The following is a 19514-nucleotide window of genomic DNA, read 5'->3' on the forward strand; positions in this document are numbered from 1 at the left end:
TTTAGCGATTCCCCAAAGGCTGCTGGAGACTGTCTGGCAGGAGCGTGCAAATAAATCCGTAACCCCAAATCCGTCATAACTCTGATCAACAGAGTCTAAGGCTACTCTACGGTTTTTGCCAGCCAGAGCCCATCGCAAGGCAAGTTGGGTTTTGCTGCATAGAACCCAGGTTGCTTTAACAAAGTTTGGTGTTGGATAAGAGGTGCAATGCAGGCAATACTAGAACAGGTAACAAGACAGGCAGAGGGTAAACAGAAAGTCCAAATCACAAAGCTAGTGGATATCAGGGATTGCAGAGGTCAAAACCAGCTGGGAGCAGAAAGTCCAAATCAGTAAGCAAAGGGTAATCCATAGACCAGCCGAGGTCCAGTTCCAAAAAGTCCAAATAGTCAAAGTTACTAAGTATAGTCAGTAGCTTGACATGGAAGCAAGGAAAATCACAAGCAAAGAAAAAAGAACCAACTGAGCTGTAAGTACTCCACCCTTCAATCTGATAGAAAGAAAGACAGAGAAGTGGGATAGGCTCAACAACTAAAACCAGAACCCCCCAGAAGCTAGACTAGTAGTCATGGTAATCTTAAAGGGAGGGCGTTTACTAACACCCCAGGCCAGGCCCCTAAATAAATTCAGACCCCAGACCAGACCCCTCCATTTCTTCAGACCCCAGACCAGATTACTACATTACTTCAGAACCCCTAAATAAATATCAGACCCCAGACTAGGCCCCTAAATAAATTTCAGACTCCAGACTAGACCCCTTATATTATTAGACCTCAGACCAGACCCCTCTCCTTGGTCCTCTTCAGCTAGCCAGCGTCAGGACCTAGTACAGTGGCACCCAGAGCTAAAGAGGAGCCTGGAGCAGGGAGAGGCGAGTATTACCGGATAAAACCAATAGATAATGAGCAATTTAAAAATAAAGCATGTTTTGGGGTAGCATTTAGACTAAACCAGCACAATCTACATAGTATGTATATTTATATATATTTATATAAATGATTTAAAACGGTTACTGGAGCACCATTGTTGTACTGATTGGTCGGGGAAACGTAGGTTGGACCTCCACAGATCACACTTTGATGGTCCATATAAGAATAATCCATCCATGTGAAATTCCACATAACCCCTTTAAGACACTTTTGAGTTTTGACTTCCAAAATCGGTGTGACAGTAGTATGGGGGAGCTCTGTGATACCTGTGTGACACTTAAAAAATGATTCCCCATATCTATATCTCTTAGGCCTCATGCATACGAACGTATTTTTGTCCTCTCGTAAGTACTGGCGTAAATACGGGTCCTTGGTCACACGTATTCGACCCATATTGCACTAGTATTTACGGACCCGTGCCCATAAATACGGGTCCGGTGTCACCAGTATTCCACCCGTATTTACGGGCACGTTTTCGCTGCAAAATTGCACTGCACTAATCGGCAGCCCTTCTCTATCAGTGCAGAATAGAGAGAAGGGACAGCCCTTTCCGCAGTAAAAGTGTAATGCCGCGGTAGGGAGACAGACAGGTGAGCCCTAATCTACCCGCCACTCAGTCCCTGCCTACTTGCAACGGCCCGTCCTAGGCGACGGCGTACAACTGGGCGACTGTCCCTACGCTCAATAAGTGCACGACAGACAAACAGACAAGGGTACACAGAAGCTAGGGAAATGGGGCAGTTGCCCACGGCAGCACCGTGAGCAACGAGAGTAGTGAACGAGCCGAGTCAAACCAGGAGTGTACGAGGTACCAAACGCAGAGCAGGAGAGTAGTGAACGAGCCGAGTCAAACCAGGAGTGTACGAGGTACCAAACGCAGAGCAGGAGAGTAGTCAGTAAGCCAGGGTCAAAATGAAGCAGAGGACAAATAGTTCAAGCAGCAGCAGCAGAGCCAGGAAAAAGGCAGAATCACAGGCACTGGAGGAGCAGGAAGTGAAGGTATAAATAGACAAAGGGCGGGAGCAAGCTCCGTCTGGCCAGGCTGTAATAGGCTCTCCCACTCCTAAGCCTCCCAGCCTGACTGGTAGAAGATGGAGTCACTCTCTCAGACTTAGGAGCAGGTGCAGACTGATTACCCACGGGCGTCGACACAGAAGCTGTGTCTGGCAGATCCTTTACAAAAAGTAAAAGAAATTCATACTTACCCGGCCGTTGTCTTGGTGACGCGTCCCTCTCTTGACATCCAGTCCGACCTCCCTGGATGACGCAGCAGTCCATGTGACTGCTGCAGCCAGTGATTGGCCTGTGATTGGCTGCAGCGGTCACATGGGATGAAACGTCGTCCCGCGAGGCCGGACTGGAGGAAGAAGAAAAAGAAGAGTTCTGGGTAAGTTAACTTTTAATACTATTAACTCCAGCGGTAGTCACTGTGTCGGGTGCTGAGAGTTACTGCCGATCAGTTAACTCTTTCAGCACCCTGGACAGTGACTATCCCCTGACGTCGCCTAGCAACGCTCCCGTAATTACGGGTGCACACGCGTAGCCACCCGTAATTACGGGAGCCCCATAGACTTCTATGGGCCTGCCCGTGCCGTTATTACGGCCTGAAATAGGACATGTTCTATATTTTTCAACGGCACGGGCACCTTCCCGTAAGCATACGGAAAGGTACCCATGGACAATAGAAGTCTATGGGCCCGTAATTACGGCTCGTAATTACGGCTCATAATTACGGGCGTATTTACGTTCGTGTGCATGAGGCCTTACTGTGGGGTGTGATTTTGTAGCGGGGGATATTAGGATTAATAATAGAGCATTTGATTAAATACTGTGACTGTAACAAACCCTTTCCTATATTGATTATTAAACTACCTTTCCTCTACATGTAAAGGTCCTTTGTACTGTTTGTGGAATAAAAAAATTAATGTTCCAATGCTGGAGTGGTGAACATACAGGTCACGGGCCGTATAAGGCACTCAAAATAATGTGGTCTGGCCCTCCGGCACGCACCGACCTCACTCAGACCACCGTCGTGTCATTCACTACTTGGCTTGGTCCGCCCTCGTCCTGCTCCTAACTCACATTTAGGAGCAGGAGCAGGGCGGACATAGCCAAGTAGTGTCATTCACTACTAGTGAATGAGGCAGTGGTCTGAGTGAGGTCGGTGCGTGAATCTGATACGCTTGTGTGAATGAGGCCTAACTTTTCATACACCTTGTGCTAATCTAATAGTATAGCTGATATTTAACAACTTTGCATTTTAGTTTCCTTAATAAATTTTCTATTCTATCCTATTATTTTTATCCTATTTTAATCCAAAGTCTGTGTGAAGTTACTGCCACTAGGTGTTTCCCTTCCTGTAACCTACTGTCCACCCTCTGTTGTCATGCAAATTCTGTCTTGATTTACAGAGAATACGAGACAGACTGCAGGATTTCTGGTGGGGACTGGTGGGGGCCGTACATGCACATGCAAACAGCCAAGCAGCGTGCAGCCCCCTCTCCACTAGCCCTGTGTAATGTCCGTGGCTGCGGGCTGTCAGCTCCAACCTCCCCCTGACAGCCACAGCCATGAGTCGGCAAGCGCTGGCCCCAGCCTCTTCCTCAGGAGACGCCAGCGCTCGCGTCCACTCACCTCAGCTGGATCCCGTAGGGTGCGCGCGTCTTATATGGGCAGCGTGCTCCCCGGACCTCATTGATGAACTTTTAACCCGTGAGTACCCTGGACTATAAGAGGGGTCCAGCCCCCTAGTTCTATGCTTGAGCGTTGTTGTGTTCCCTACTTTGTCTATGTGATGGCCTCCTAGTGTGTTACCTGCTCCAGTCCCTGCTCCAGTCCCTGCTCCTGTACCTGTTCCTATTCCAGTTCCTGTTCCTAGCATTTCATACATTCCCGGTCTAGCACTCAGCTGTGCCAAGTTGTGCAGTGCTGCATCCATGTCTGACCTGCGTCACCTCGTCTGACGTCTACCTGCTGCCTAGTCCCAGCTGAGCCTACCCTGCTGCTGTCTTAGCTGCCACAGGTACCTATAGAACTATAGACTCTCACCTGCTCCCTGTTGGCCAGCTGCCTTACCACCAAGGCCGTACGGTCCAGTGGGTCCACACACCCTTCGTGACAGTACGCTCAGGCCATGGACCCCGCTGGTCGATTCAAGACTATGACGACGTCACAGGAGAAGCGAGTGGATATGCTGGACCTCCGGTCTCGACAGGACCAACTCCTCCAGGCGTTGAACATTCTTGCACGTCGGCAGGAGGCACAAGCTGCTGTTCCTCCTACTACACCTCCTGGCAATGTTGATCCTCAGACTACACCTCTTGGCAGTATTGACCCGCGTGTTTCTTTGCCACTTCCTGACCGCTATGATGGAGAAGCAAGTACCTGTCGTGGATTTCTTAATCAATGCCAGATCCACTTCAGCCTGTATGCTAGGACATTTTCGTCTGATGGTGCCAGGGTCGCTTTTATCATCTCTCTCCTCACTGGAAAGGCTCTTACATGGGGGCGAACCCTATCTGGGAGAGACAAGGACCAGAGACCCGTGACTTCTCTGCCTTCCTCCGGACTTTTCGCATGGTGTTTGAGGAGCCTGGACGGGTCTCATCTGCAGAGGCCTCTTTGATTAACCTGCGCCAAGGAGACACCTCCGTGAGTGAGTACGCCATCCACTTCCGCATCCTGGCAGAAGAGCTGTTATGGAATAATGTGGCTCTGGTGGCTGCATTCTGGCATGGACTATCTTCCAGAATTAAAGACGAACTTGCCGTCCGGGATCTGCCATCTACCCTGGATAACCTCATCCTTCTGTCTGCCCGGATTGATATACAGATCCGTGAACGCCTCCAAGAGGTTCAACGGGAGGGAGCCCTTACTAGTCTGATCCCTACTTTGCAGCAACCCCTGCTGTCCTCAGATGTCGATCCTCCTAAGGAGTCGGTAATATCGCACCAGTATAAGTTATCTACCCAAGAGAGACAAAGCAGACGCACATCTGGACTCTGTCTTTATTGCGGTCTCGATGGCCATCTTGTGCGCCTGTGCCCCCAAAGATCCCAAAACCTAGGGTTGCTTGGAGTGACGACCTTGGGTACAGATGGACTTTCGTCTAAATTGTCCATACCTGTGAAATAGTGTCCGGCGAGAAAACGCATCAGGTCTCTGCATATCTGGACTCTGGGTCCGCTGCTAATTTCATCCGCAGAGATCTGGTGGACCTTCTGCAATTACCCACCACCTCTCTGGAGAGCCCATTGACAGTTGCCTCAGTGAATGGACTACCTCTGCCAGACCCAGTTATAGCTGTGACCAAGCCGCTGAGGCTCCAAGTGGGAGCCCTTCACTCCGAACTTCTGTCGTTCTATATCCTGCCCAAAGCTGTTAACCCTGTGTTGCTGGGCCTGCCTTGGCTCCGACTACATGACCCAGTTCTGGACTGGAATTCTGGAGAGGTTCTCCAGTAAGACCCTGAGTGTCAAGGTCGTTGTCTGGTGCGGATTTGTTCGGCTCAGCCTTCGCTGCCTCGGTCATTGGCAGGATTGCCGGGTCATTATGCTGCCTTTTCAGACGTCTTCAACAAGAGGGAGGCGGAGACATTGCCCCCACATCGGGCGTATGGCTGCCCTATTGAACTGATTCCTGGTGCATCCCTTCCCCGTGGTAGGGTATATCCTCTCTCCTTGCCAGAGACTCTGTCCATGTCCTCCTATGTGAAAGAGAACTTAGAAAGCGGCTTCATACGAAAGTCTTCCTCCCCGGCAGGAGCCGGGTTCTTCTTCGTCAGAAAGAAAGATGGCTCTCTTCGTCCTTGCATCGACTACCGTGTTCTCAACCAGATCACGGTAAAGAATAAATATCCGTTGCCACTGATCTCTGAACTGTTTGATCGTATACGTGGTGCAAATTTTTTTTTCTAAACTAGACCGGCGTGGGGCTTACAACCTAGTCCAGAATCGCCAGGGTGATGAATGGAAGACTGCATTTAACACCAATGATGGGCACTATGAGTATCTAGTAATGCCCTTCAGCCTGTGCAATGCTCCTGCGGTCTTCCAGGAGTTTGTGAATGACATTTTCCGTGACCTCTTCTATGTTTGTGTTGTAGTCTACCTTGATGACATCTTGATTTTCTCCTCAGATCCTATGACGCAACAGAGACATGTCCATCAGGTGCTGTTACGGTTAAGGGTGAATCGTCTGTACGCCAAGTTGGAGAAGTGCGTGTTTGACAAGGATGCTCTACCCTTCCTGGGCTACATTGTCTCGAATCGTGGTCTCGAGATGGATCCTGAAAAGGTAAAGTCTGTCCTGGAGTGGCCACGCCCTCAAGGCTTGAGGGCCATACAGCGCTTTTTGGGATTTGCTAATTTTTACAGGCAGTTTATTCCGAACTTCTCCTCACTGACTTCTCCTATCTCTAACCTTACTAAGAAGGGTTTGAATGCCAAGGTGTGGACTCCAGAGGCAGAGTCCGCATTCATTAGCCGGAAGAGTGCCTTCACGTCAGCCTCTATCCTCCATTATCCGGATGTCTCTCTGCAGTTCTCGTTGGAGGTGGACGCGTCCTCTGTTGGTGCTGGTGCACTCCTGTTCCAGAGAGGTCCCAAGGGCAAGTCAAGGGTATATGGATACTTTTCCAAGCTCTTCTCTTCCGCAGAACACAACTACTCGATTGGGGATCGGGAGTTACTGGCCATCAAATTGGCTCTGGAGGATTGGAGACATCTACTAGAGGGCGCAGCTCATCCTATATTGACTTTTACGGACCACAAGAATCTGACCTACCTCCAGATGGCCCAACGACTGAACCCTCGTCAGGCCAGGTGGTCACTGTTCTTAGCAAGGTTTCAGTTTGAGCTTCATTATCACCCGGCCGATAAGAATGTGAGGGCCGATGCCTTGTCCAGGTCTTTCGAGACAGAAGACGAAATAGAGAGTCCACAGAACATTATTGATCAATCTTGCATTGTCTAGGTCAATCCCCTGCAAATTGGGGACATTCCTCCAGGGAGGACTTTTGTGCGCCTGGCTTATCGTGAAAGAATCCTCCGCTGGGGACACTCCTCTAGACTGGCAGGTTACGCGGGGTTACGTAAGACCCGGGATTTGATTGCTCATCATTTCTGGTGGCCCACACTGCCCAAGGATATTGTGGACTTTGTTTCTTCCTGTGCTGTATGTGCAGCCAACAAGACCACCCACTCCAGACCTGCTGGTCTGCTACAGCCATTGCCTGTGCCTAATGCTCCCTGGCAGCATATAGCTATGGACTTTATCACGGACCTGCCTCTCTCTGACCTGCCTCTCTCTCTGCTGGATGCAGCGCTGTCTGGGTGGTGGTGGACCGATTTTCGAAGATGGCCCAATTCGTTTCTCTGACCGGTCTTCCTTCTGCTCCTCAGTTGGCCAAGTTATTTATCCAATACATCTTACGCCTGCACGGCTTGTCACAGCATATTGTGTCTGATCAGGGGGTTCAGTTTACCTCGAGTTTCAGGAGAGCCCTCTGCGGACTTCTTGGCGTGAAGTTGGACTTTTCCTCTGCCTACCATCCTCAGTCTAATGGTCAGGTTGAGAGGATCAACCAGATTTTGGAGAACTACCTATGCCACTTCATCTCCAAGCAGCATGATGACTGCGTGCAGTTGCTCCCATGGGCGGAGTTCTCCTACAATAATCACACCAGCGAGTCTACTAGGAATACACCGTTCTGCATTGTCTACAGCCAGCACGCACGAATTAATCTCCCGTTGCCTGATACTTCCGAGGTACCTGCAACTGACTCCACGTTTAGAGACTTTTTGCAGATCTGGCAGCAAACTTGATCCTCCATCCTAATGGCAGTTGACCGCATGAAACGGAAGGCTGACACAAAGGGAAGAGAGCCTCCTCGCTTTCTTCCTGGCACTAAGGTCTGGCTGTCGTCCAGGAATATCCGACTGAGGGTGCCGTCATGTAAATTTGCCCCCAGGTTCCTCGGACCATTCGAGGTCCTGCAGCAGATCAACCCTGTCGCCTACAAGCTTCGGCTGCCTCCTACCCTCAGGATTCCCAACTCCTTCCATGTTTCCCTCCTGAAACCAGTGATCCTGAACAGCTATTCCAAGACTCCCAGCCCTGCGGTTGCCTCCAGCGGCCCTTCGGACATCTTTCAGGTCAAGGAGATCTTGGACACCAAGAGAGTGAGAGGAAAGACTTTATATTTGGTGGATTGGAGGGGGTTTGGCCCTGAAGAGAGGTCCTGGGAGCCAGAGAACCTCAATGCCTCTACTCTTCTGAAGAAGTTTCTCTCTCGCTCTGGTCTCAAGAAGAGGGGGCGTAAGAGGGGGGATACTGTAATGTCCGTGGCTGCGGGCTGTCAGCTCCAACCTCCTCCTGACAGCCGCAGCCACGAGTCGGCAAGCGCTGGCCCCAGCCTCCTCCTCAGGAGACGCCAGGGCACGCGTCCACTAACCTCAGCCGGATCCCGTAGGGTGCGCGCGCACGCTCGTGCCCGCTCTTAAAGGGCATCGCTCGCACCGTACCTCGTTGATGAACCTTGACTCGTGAGTACCATGGACTATAAGAGGGGTCCAGCCCCCTAGTTCTATGCCTGAGCGTTGTTGTGTTCCCTAGTTTGTCTATGTGATGGCCTCCTAGTGTGTTCCAGTTCCTGTTGCTAGCATTTCATACATTCCCGGTCTAGCACTGAGCTGTGCCAAAGTCGTGCAGTGCTGCAACCACGTTTGACCTGCTTCACCTCGCCTGACGTCTACCTGCTGCCTAGTCCCAGCCGAGCCTGCCCTGCTGCTGTCTGAGCTGCCACAGGTACCTATAGAACTATAGACTCTCACCTGCTCCCTGTTGGCCAGCTGCCTTGCCGCCAAGGCGGTACGGTCCAGTGGGTCCACAGACCCTTCGTGACACCCTGGAATCTTTCTTAGACAATTTCTTACTAGGGTTAAATATGTGTGAGTCACGGTAAACTTAGCAATAAAAATTAAAACCTTACAGGAAATTATAGGTAAACTAACTAGTTTTGAAACAAAAACCAAGAAGGGAAGGGGACAAGGTAGACACCACAGAAAGTAATATCATATGAGAGGAGCAATAGCTGGAGAGAAAAAGGTATGCAAAAATCAAATTAGTCCATAAGGATCCAGTATGTTACCAGACTAGATTTTCTTATTTTTTAAGTATGGCTGAATATATACGGCGACAAAGACTCTCCTCAAATAGTGCACTTAACAAGGTTTACCTTTTATACTATATAGGACATACTCTATTGGGTTTAATTCGACCATAATTTCTGTTTAATATTAAAAGTGTGCTTTCTGCATCGGTATTGTAGGTTTCTGGCCACCTCAGTGATTTATCTTAGAATATATAGCAGTAAGCACCTGCATTTTTAAGTGAATGAGTGAGAATTTTATTATTTGTAGTTGGAATAACTCATTAAATCTAATAAGCAAATAAAATGGTGAAACGTTGTCCATGTACAAGATAAATTGTTCCAACAGGCTTAGTATCCAAATTCCATTAAAGAAGGTGATTTAAAATGCGGGTTGTTAAATATTCCTAAAATTAAACTAGATTTCTGGCTGTTCAGTAGAGGTCATTTACATTTAGAGAAGCCATTAAAAATCTTTCCAAATTATTTTTGGTTTTGTTTTGTTATACAACTACTGTGTAGACATATTTAATTTACTCAGATCCTTAAGTAAGCTTTACACTGAAGGGGACTCATGTATATAGTTTCCTAGTTCATTCTTACAGGTTATCAGAGGCAGAAATCTTCGAAAATTTTGCACCATTCTATTGTGAATATTAATATATTAAAATTATGAGAAATGTAATTTCTTTTTCAGGTGTTAATGCTACTGTGTTATTGACTGTACGGTCGCAGAATGGCGACGTTTTGTAATTTGTTCCTATATCTTTCATATGTCTGTATTTTGTTATATCCAAAAAAAAAAGAGATTTACAAAAAAAAAAATCTTTCCAAAAAGTTCAAAGGGGTAGTGCGTGCTGCATTGCATATGTGCCATCTAGCTGTACTAATGCTGCGTAACCAATGCAGTGAATTCTGTTTTATTGATGTTGCTTGGAATAGGAAATATGGACCTCTCTGAAGAAATGCTATCTAGTGTAACAGTAAAACCTCAAACCATATGTCCAACCTATGTGGCTGCATAAGGGCCATGCGGGCAAGGGAGCCTGCTGGTGCCGAAAATCTGGTCATTCCTATACATGTCTCACAATTACTGGTGGATTGGCACACCAGTGAAAGATATCATAGGGAGTTATGAATGAGGGGATCGATGGTTAGTAACCCACTGTCATTACATTAGCTGTTGGAAAACAAGGGGCCGATATAATGCTATATCACAGATGCTTTCTGTTGTTGGCGTCCACTTCTGATCAAAGTGACTTTGAGCAAAATATTAGCAAATTGGGTAAAAGTACATTCCACTATGATAAAAAAAAAAATACCTTGGAATATAAGTCCTTGAGTTGTCAAGTTGTTAAAAAACTTTATTCACTTGTTCTTAATAATTTCTGTTTCTTGGGATGCAACAGACAACCGATGTGGAAGTTATTACAGCTTCAACAGGGGTTGTCACCTAACTTTCTCAGATTACTGAATGGCAAATCTGCATAGTTAAATAGCAGTGCAGAATCAGTCGTTGTGGTCAGGGTACGTAGTGCACGGGGAGGCCAATAGCAGACAACAAAATAAGGTCCCTTTCTGGTGCTTATTCCTGCCTTCAAACACCACCATCTTAGTATAGGATGCCCCATGAAAGTTGTCCTCCCATACCCCCTTCTCATCCCCCCTTCTCATCCCTTGTAGAAGAGAAGGATGGCACAGACTCTTTCTGTGAGCCCCTTAGCTGCTGTATGGGATTCCGCTATAGTATGTACCCCCTTGGGTACATTTTAAAGGAACTACAGCAATATCTACATATAATTAAACCTTTTAAGTGCATGTAGTAAACATGTAATAAACTTTATTCACTCATCTGTATTAAATATATTATTATAACTGGACAACCTCTTGTTAAAAGCAAGCTAATCTGACAATCAGCTGATCCCCGCGGGTCTGGCTGCAAAAACGTACAACGATCAGCAGTTAACATTGCAGGAAGAAGCTTTGGACAATCAATCATTTCCCATGACAATGGCGCCCATACAAATCAATGACTGAGTCCTCCAGAGTGGAAGCCGCTATTTGCAACAGTTCTCTCTCTCTCTCTCTCTGGATAATAGAGGGTACAAGTATACAGACCCTGCTCTATGGCATCTATATATCCTAATTGGGTATAAGGACAAGGTTGTGCAGTTGGCACAGCCTCTGTACATTTCTTGGCAAGAAATGGATTGGATGCTATCAAAGGAAAGTAAGAAACCCTAAGATTTCCCTACTTTTCGTCTCCGTTATAAATGTAAAATTTAAAGCTTTGATACCGAATTTTACTTATTTTTAGTGAATGAAATCTTACTATTGCAGTGTTTTTTAATTTTTTTATTTAAAGAGTACCTATCCCCAGACACATCAGTTTTATTTGAAATATCAATACCCACCCAACAAATCATTTCTTTCTAAATATGAAAAAAAAAACAAACAGCTGCATAGCAGTATGTAAATGTCTTGACTACCTGCAGGAGTCGGGTTCGAACTTCCGGGTTGTGCAATCCCAGCATGCCCAGCACCTTCCCACAACCCAACATTTACTATTTGAAAGCGAGATTTCGTTGCTCTACTACCTTAATGCTATAGTTATTAATGTATAATATGTCTACAGTATTTTTTCCTTTGGGGGGGGGGACTTAAAACTGATCGCGCTGTGTCTGGTGATAGGTACACTTTAAAGTTTAATTAACTTTTATTGCACAGTAAAAAAAAAAAAAAAAAAATTCTCCATTGATGTCAGTGAGAGAAAAACACCATTAAAATGAATTAATGAGCTCCCACTCACATGCATGTAACAAGTGAACGAGCGCAGTAAAAAAAAAAAAAAACCCTGCAAAAAAACAATCTACCTTTGAAAATGTGAACGGGGAGTCAGTAAATACTAGTGAAATATTATTGTATGAGGTTTTGTTTCATGATCCAGATCTCCCAGTTCTTTATATTCGGCATGTGCCACGGTTAAAGAAGACCTATCACTTCTTGGGAAACTTAAAATTAAAAAGATGTCCTCTCTAATTCAATGATAAAAGCTGTTGAACTCTAAGGCCAGGGCTACACCAAGACTCAAATGATTCGCTCACCACCAATCCTGGACTGATTTGAGCACAAACGTCCATTTAACTATTCAGATGCTGTATAGAATTAGCTCCTCCCCTGCACAGTTGGTACCTCCCAGAAAAGAAGAGAATCTCACAGTGCAGTCAAAATCTCACGAGAAATGAGAAGCAGAAATACTGTTTTGCTAATGATATGTATTTGAGAGAAGCATAAGTAAAGACGTGACAGCATCCATGTGGTAAAAAAAATCAAGCGTTTTTTAACACAGTCCCGTTTTGTTGGGGCTGTGTTAGTAAACACTTGACTTTTTGCTACATGGATGCTGTCACAACTTTACTTATGGTGGAAATAATGGTCCGAAATTTGGGATTTTTTTTGGACATTGCTGGATTTTCCCAAGCAAGTGCTGTAGGCATCCCAAACCACATGTAATTAAAAAGTTTTATAATTAATCCACTGTCACTTACTGAGTTTTGCTCAGAACTGAAAGGTGCTCTTTAAAATGTAACTCCATAAAAGATATCAGGCCAAAAAGCTTACTGCAGCGATTAAGTGATTGGTCTTGGGAAGACTGCAGATTCTTAATTTATTTCTTATGACTGCCAAGATGATATTTAATTATGACAACCGTTGGGCTTTGACCAAGTAATATATTACAAAGTATTCTTATTTTGAATTGTGTAAAAATATTACACCGCACTTATTATAATTTTGGCATTGTTATCATTTATGCTGCCAATGAATGTCCTGAAACAAGGATAGAATGTGGCTCATTTATTGTAGTTAACGTTTTCCCACTAAAAACATTTATCACCAATCCACAGGATAGGGGATAAATGTATAACCGCTTGGGGAACCCAATGAAACCCCCACCGATCACTAGACTAGCTATTGTGCAGTAAGGAGGATTTTAAATGAAGCGGCCGTCACACCTGTTCCCTGCCGCTCCATTCAAAGTCTATGGCAGAAACAGCCGAGTACAGAGCTCGGCTGTTTCCTTCTGCCCCGTAGACATTGAATAGTGTGGCAGGGCACATGTACAACCGCCGCTCCATATAAAAACTGTCTCACTGTGGTGAATGGTGAGGGCCCCAGTGGTGGTGCCCCAAGCGATCATACATTTATCGACTATTCCGTGAATATGTGATAAATGTTCTTATTGGGCAAAACCTTTAAACATCCCTGCTCTAATATACTGGAGGGAGGGTATTCAATCTATACAATACAATTAAAGAATTATCCCCATGCTGACACTTCTAAAATGTTAAAGTAGCTGTAACAACCTCTAACTAGAATAAAAATTCAGATTTAAATTGTAAATTTACTTTAAAAAAATATTTTACAAATAATCTACGTAAAGCGTTGAGTAACTTTTAAAATAAATTACAATCAGTGGCGTACATAGAAGGGCCCTATAACACACATTAAAATAGGCCCCGATTATATTGCCTGCAGTCTGGTGTTTGCTTTCCCCTGGACCTTTCTATGAATAAATCCTTGGGCCAATTCCCCATCCCCCATGTTTGCTAACAATGGACTTCCTCTTGAGAGGGTAGTTCTGCACTGGTTTTTGCCACCCTATAGCAAAACGGAAAAGACCAACCAGTGCTGGGCCTCCTACCTCCAAAGGCCTCATAGTTACCGCATGATCTGCCTCTATGATACACTGCCCATGATAGCATTACTTATCTTGTACTGATCCTGATTTACAGCCTGTAAAATAGTCCAGAGCTGAATTGACAATTTTGCTGGTTGCTTCCGCTTGTCCTATAATTTGACTCAAATGGCACGGATCGAGAAGCAAAATTATGTCATTTTAGGGGTACTAATGTACATTCCAATATTGGCTAGACCCTCATCAGAACAAATGCACATGGACACTGCTAATTATTTTTTACATCCCGTTTTTGAGTCCGCCTCACATAGCAGTGATAGCCATTGTTGGACCCTTTGTGCTACAGTGCGAAAAGTTCCCATAAATGCCAATGTGCACCTGCATAAGCTTCAGTCACTATGCCTCTAATTGTCACTCATAGTTTCCACACAGTGGCCTTATAAGAATAGACACAGTACCCTCATAAGTACCAGGAACGATGTATCCAACATTAACAATCATACTGCCCCCCTATAACAGTGACTGTAGCAGTCCGACCAAAAGGGCAGGAACAGCATTTCACTAAATGTCATTCACTCTCTTGCACTGTGTGAGGTATTGAAGCTCAGAGATGATTGGCTTAATTGAAAAAAGCAGTAAAAGAGGTACAACTTCATGTGCACAGACTTGTCATAAAAAGTATTACACCTCCCAAAGTGGACCTCTAGAAGTTCGGCACTGAGCAGTCACCTGACTAGAAAGCCAATTGTCCACTTGGCAGAAATAAATCCATGTTACTGACAGAGGAACCCTGCATTGCACTGCTAATCCAGGATTTAAAGAAAAGGGTCAGCTTTTTTCAAAAACAGTGCCACTCTTATCTATAGGTTGTGTCTGGTATTGCAGCCCATCCCATTTCAAGTGAATGTGACTGAGCTACAATACTGAATGCAGCCAATGCACAAGAGTGTAGCTGTTTAACAAAAAAAGAAGACCCTTTTTCTAATGGGGTGGTTGACCCTCATGGGTGTGGCCCTGGAACCACTTTGCCAGCCACTACTAGAAACAGAAGGTTACAAATGCCAGTATACCAGATTTAGCTACACGCCTGTAATTACTAGTACTAGACTCTTGAATTAGGAAATTATGAGAAATTTAAAAATTATTTTTCTATATTGTTTCTAATGTTTTGGAAAACATACATAAACAGACAGAACACTTTCAGATAGATATTATGATTTAGATAAAAAATTTGGAGCCGTTGCTGATGGGATGTGTACAGTTGTTTAGTTAGATATATCTTTCAGAAGATCAATGCAGATCCACATGACTTTGTAACTGATAATATAAGTTTTTGTAAATGTTCCGTGACTGCCGAACTCTTAAAGAGCACTACCCCATAAAATAAACAAATCCTTTTATTTGACAGTAAAGACATAGCCTGGGGTGCACCCGAAAAAAAAATGATGTGTCCATGTAGAGCATGTAACCTTTTATAACCGTAAACACTGATCCAAGGACAATATCATTTTTTCTATGTGGTACACCTTTAATTAAAAAAATATCTAGATTGTTTAGCAGTAGATAATATGTGTTTATAATAATATAAGTTTATTACTAATCCAATGGGTTACTCACTTCACTATAATACATCGAAAATCTTGTACAAATTAAAGTAGTCTCTGGTAGGGCTTTGAATTTTTCAGTGATAGTTTATTATGGCCTTAAAAGATTTACAAACTTAAAAAATTGCTCAAGTCATCATCTTGAATTGCTTATCCTGACATTTTCTTGTACTGAACAGGCTTAGCCAGTTTGATGGACATCCAACCGCTCAGGAAGGGTGCACACTGACGGTAAGGGAGGAGGGATACTTAGTTGTAGGGCGGTAGCCTGGCAGCTGCACGCCATGGTGTTTTCCCTCCCCCCTAGTTGCTATAATGGTAGTTTCCACCACCTCCCCTTTGCTGATAGAGATGGGCCTGCCCAGAGTTGGGAGCCAATAGTGGTCCCCTCCCTCCCAATATGGTGTATCTACCTCTTCCTATACAGGTCCTGAGGCAAGTTATATCCCACTGCCCTGTCCCGTAAGAGTTCCATGGCCTCTGCTGATGAGAACTTCATTGAGCCCTCAGGTCTAGGCATTTGGAACCTTTTGATTCTAGAAGTTCCAGGGCAACACCCATGAGGGTCAACCACCCCATTAGAAAAAGGGTCTGCTTTTATCTTAAGCAGCAGCACTCTTGTGCATGGGCTGCATCCAGTATTGTAGCTTAGTCTCATTCACTTGAAATGGGATGGGCTACAATACCAGACACATCTTGTAGACAAGGCAGGCACTGTTTTTGAAAAAAGCAGACCCTTTTTTTCTAATCCTAGATTAGCAGTGCAATGTAGGGTTCCTCTGTCAATAACATGGATTTCTTTCTGCCAAGTGGACAATTTACCTTCTAGTCAGATGACTACTCAGTTCAGAGCTTCCAGTGGGCCTATTTGGGGGTATGGTACTTTTGCATCTTAAATTAAGATGTACCTCTTTTACCACTTTCTTCAATTCAGCCAATCATCTCTGAGTTTCAACACATCACACAATGCGGGAGAGTGGATAAAGTTTAGTGAAATGCTGTTCCTGCCTTTTTGGTCAGACAGAGAGGGGTTAGTATGATTGAGCCGCTTCCTAGCCACAGGCTCTGTCTGACCTTGGTGTCGTTTTTGGCCGGTGGAACCAAACGTCGAACCGCCCCCTGAGCGCTTGAGCCCCAGTCTGCCCTGCCTGTTACTAACCGTGGCAGCTGGTAGCCGCCCATACTATGAGCAGGTTTAGCCAGTTTCGAGTGAGTGAGGGTTTAATTACCTTATGGATGAGCCTTTTTGACGAAGGAGCCTTAGTATTGCCGAGTCTATGATGTTGCTCATATATTATACACGTATTCAGCCTGAAAACATGAATTTTTTGCTCATTTGCCATCAGCCACAAACAACTATGATTGTTAACCCATTCAGGCCTCTAATTCAGGCCGGCTGTTCTTCCTATTAGTTAATAAAGAGGTGGTTGCACTTGTGCGCATCCTTCATTTAAGTGTATGGGAGTTACAGAAAGAGCTGAGCCCTGCTTGCCTCTCCATTGACTTTCATGGAAGAGCAGTCAGCATCAGTCACGGGACTCCCATTCTACCAATAGGTGAGGTTCCCAGATGTGAGACCACCACGTATTAAGCATTTATGGCATATCCACTGGTTTTACCAGAAATGTTTATGATGGAAATATCCCTTTAATTCTATACACGTCTATACACTACATAATGTAATACACTGTAAAATATTGCACATTTCTTCAGCTCCTGTTTCAGATTATTTTTCTAAATCAATGGTGCTCATCAGTTCAGTCGTCCTTTTTATGTAAGCTAAAAATTAATCTTGTTCTTTTTTGCAAGAGAACAATTACTGACAGACCGTTTTTTGGCCTATTCGCTTCTGCTTACATCTGCCTCGTGGCTTCCCTTTAAAATGAAGTGCCAGATTCATCGCACGACAGATACCAGCGGCACCTGCAAGTCAATTGGGTCAGTTGGGTTCCACTGAGGTCTCCGTGGCTTTGATGGAAAAAATAGCATTGCATACAGTACTATTTTTCTCATCAAATTCAATAGAATCTGCAACGCAGGCTCCAACGCTGATTTGAACATAGCCTTATTCTGGCATGCAAGGTTACATTTCAGTGGCTAGCCAATCAGGTCTTACTGTATATAGAGCACACTTTTGACAATTGTACTGCCTTTGAGGTGACAAAAATGTTTAAAAAAAATGTTTGTTAGAATTCCCAATGGTCACTCTTCCACATAAGGCAATACAAGCATACCCCCCAACTTTCAAGTATCAATTGTTTTTCCGTTAAGCCACACCTCTAACCCTGCCCAATACTCGCCCATACACACCCAGTTCAGCCAACACAGTATAATCCCACCATAGTGCCCCCACACAGTATCATGCCCCCATAGTGCCCCCACATAGTATCATGCCCACATTGTGCCCCACCCCACAGTATAATACCCCCATAATACCCTCACACAGCATAATGCCCCTTCACAAAGTTTAATACCCCCATGGACAGTGTAACGCCCACACACAGTATAATGCCCCCAAATTACCTCCCTGCACAGTATCATGCCCCCATAGCTACATAGCTACCCCCACACAGTATAAATCCCCATAGCTGCCCTACGCAGTATAATGCCCACACACAGAATAATGCCCCCATATTACTTCCCCACACAGTATAATTTCCTCAAAACTCCCACCATGCAGTATCATACACCATAGCTTCCCTATGCAGTATAATGTCCCTACACATAGTATAATGCCCCCATATTAACTCCCCACACAGTATAATGCCACCATACCTGCCCCCACACAGTATAATGCCCAAAGCTACTCCCACATAGTATAATACCCTCATAGCTGTCCCCCACACCGAGTATAATGCCTTCTAAGTGCCTAAAAAAATAATAAAATAAATACTCACCTAGCCCGTTTCCAAGATGAGTGGAGGAGATCCCTCAGCAGGTCTCCTCTGGTATGTGCAGTGTGTGGCTCAGCGAAGACAGGCGCGATGAGATCACTGCATCTTGTCTATCTGCGCCAGGCCGCTCATGGCAGGCGTCACATAGTAAATGGTGGAGCAGGGAGCTGCGGACGAAGATGCAGTTGACACTGGGAAATGCCACTGAACCCCCGGGACAGTGGGACACTGCCTGAAATCCGAAACTGTCCCACTGGATCCGGGATGGTTGGGAGGTAAGTTACAAGTGTCCATTATCTCTGTACTGTGCCATTATTGTATCCATTATTCTTGTATTATGATGCTGTGTTTACTATCTCTGTACTGTGACATCACTAGGGTCCTTAGATGTGACAACTCTGTGTTCATTATCCCTTTTATGACATTAACCTTGTTCTGTGACGCCACTGTGCGCATTATTTCCATACTGTGACGTCACTGTGTGTTATTCCTGGTTTGTGACATAACTGTGTGAATTATCCCAGTATTGAGATACACTGTGACCATGATTACTGTAATGTGACATCACGTGTAATAACCATTTCCTGTGTTTATCATACATGTACTGTGGCATCACAGTGCGCATCATCCTTACAGTGTGATATTATTACGATTATTAATTTATTAACTAACTTTGGTCATTACCCATGTGCCATGACATCACTGTGCAGTGATATCACTGTTTATTATCACTGTATTTTGACATTACAGTATTTATTTTACCTCTACAGTGACCTCCCTCTATTTATTATACCAGGGATGGGATATCATTATGTGCATTACACATGTTCTGTGATATAATTGAAATAATTAGTCCTGTTCACTGACATCACTGTGTGCATTTTGCATGACAACCAAGATTTTGCATAGGGGCCAAAAAATATAAGTTACGCCATTGTAATAGTATTGTACAGATTTGGAGTTGTGCAACCAAACATTTGTACAAGTGCAATATAATTTTACCTTATCCATAAGACCAGCTTTAGATCCAGTGTTGTTGCCATGATAGAAGCGATGGCAACCATATCAGGTCCCTAGAGATTTTCAGTGCTGCAACAATATACTATGTATTTGTCCATTTCTGTTTATTACAGCTGTAAAATTATTACACCTGTCAAAGGCTTTTTAAACAAGTTTGTACAGTGCTATCCTCAGAGCCATAACTCAAAGCTTGTTGGCCTCAATGGAAAATCTGTAACAGTT

The 19514-nt window shown here is 44.7% G+C and overlaps 1 protein-coding gene across 2 annotated transcripts in view; it reads left to right on the top strand.

Moving 5' to 3' along the window:
* The window catches only part of P2RX5 (purinergic receptor P2X 5), a 68262-nt gene that overhangs the window by 20770 nt on the left and 27978 nt on the right, over positions 1–19514 (top strand). The window lies entirely within an intron of this gene.

Source organism: Rhinoderma darwinii, chromosome 2 (assembly GCF_050947455.1).
Source record: "Rhinoderma darwinii isolate aRhiDar2 chromosome 2, aRhiDar2.hap1, whole genome shotgun sequence".
NCBI classification, from domain to species: Eukaryota; Metazoa; Chordata; class Amphibia; order Anura; family Rhinodermatidae; genus Rhinoderma; species Rhinoderma darwinii.